Below are 1,506 nucleotides of genomic sequence, written 5' to 3'. Positions count from 1 at the left end.
AAGGGCCTGTGTCTCCATGGCCCAGGGAGCCCTGACCTGGATGGGGTCAGCTAGCCCTATGGGGGAGGCAGGCCCAGGAGATGAGGGGAAGGGGGTTGGTGCCCACGTGGTGGGTGACGAGTGGGCAGCAGAGGGGCCATGGGTGGGCCAGGGTGGTTTGGGTGCTTGTGGCCTGAACCTTGGGCTTGGGGCTCTATTCACCGTGGAGAAGCAGGGGCTTGGGTGAGAGTCACTGCTGGGCCAGGAGCTGGGTGTGCGGGGGAGGGAGGCACCTGATGGGCACCCAAGCCCGCCACCCACCTGGGAGGCCAGCATCCTGTCCAGCTGGCGTTTGCAGCCCCGATGTGGGAAGTCCTCACTTCCAATCCCACCCGGCTCGAGGCCACCAGCTGCCTGGAGCCGCAGGTGAGCTTCTCCCTTGGTATCCTGTCTGCCCGTTCTCGGCGTCACCATGACTGGGTGTGGGGACAGAGCCCCAAAAAGCAGTTTCCAGGCTCTCAGCCTCACATAGAAAGGTGCTGGCTCAGGTAGTAAATGGCTGTAGACTGTGATCAAATGGCCATCAGCTGTGGCTAGTTGGCCGTCAGCTGTAACCAGTGAGCCATTGGGCAATAATATAACTGCCGTGGCTAGGCTAGCAGAAGAAAAGGGGGGAGCTAGCAAGAAGATGGTGGCTGAGCCTGCAAGCGGCGCAGTGAGGGTTGAGAATTGTGTTGCTCCTGGTTCCTGTGTCTCCAACCCAGCCACCAGTGAGAGTATAGTGGTGTGACTCCCCTACCTATGGCTCCGTGGGTGTTCCTTTTTGGCCTCACCATGTCCTGCGTTCTTATGTGGGGAGCGGGACCAGAGACCCCGCAAGACTCCCCGCATGACACATGGCGAAGTCGGCAGGATCCCCTGCACTACACTGGGCATGCACAGTGGTCCCACCTGTGAGGTTCTGAGGCCCCGCCCCCAGTGGGCAGGGTTGTCTGAGAGGTTGGAGAGACGGGGAGGAGCGGGTGCAGGGTGAGGCCACGAGGTGGTTTTTGCTTGTTTCTTAATGTTAGTGATAACGTGGAATTAACTGCAAACTTAGAGAAAAGTGGCAAGAACAGTAAAAATAACTTCTTTCCTGCTGAGAAGTTGTGGTTCTGATTCCCTCTCCCTCCATGCTTTGGGGAGGGTCTCCAACAAACAGGGAGCTCCTTTTAAAGGACCCCAGGCACTGGGAAGGCCGGGTGTCGTCCCCATGAGTGCCTTCTGCTCACCCCGTTCACGGCTCCCCTGGTTCCGGCCTCCAGTTCCAGCCCCGTGGGTCTCTGGTCACGTCTGCAATCTCCCCGGACAGGCGCTGTCGTCCTTGATTTTCAGAATTACTTTTAGAGATCAGCCAGTGATGGTGTAGGATGGCCCCCAAATTGGGTTTATGTGAGCTTTCCTCATGAGTTTTAGGTTTGGTGTTTTTTTGCAAGAATATCATGAAAATGCATCCTAGCAGGTGGCTTGCAATTGCAGTTTGTCCCA

The sequence above is a fragment of the Rhinolophus ferrumequinum genome, chromosome 11 (assembly GCF_004115265.2).
Source record: "Rhinolophus ferrumequinum isolate MPI-CBG mRhiFer1 chromosome 11, mRhiFer1_v1.p, whole genome shotgun sequence".
NCBI classification, from domain to species: Eukaryota; Metazoa; Chordata; class Mammalia; order Chiroptera; family Rhinolophidae; genus Rhinolophus; species Rhinolophus ferrumequinum.
This window is presented reverse-complemented; position numbering follows the sequence as displayed.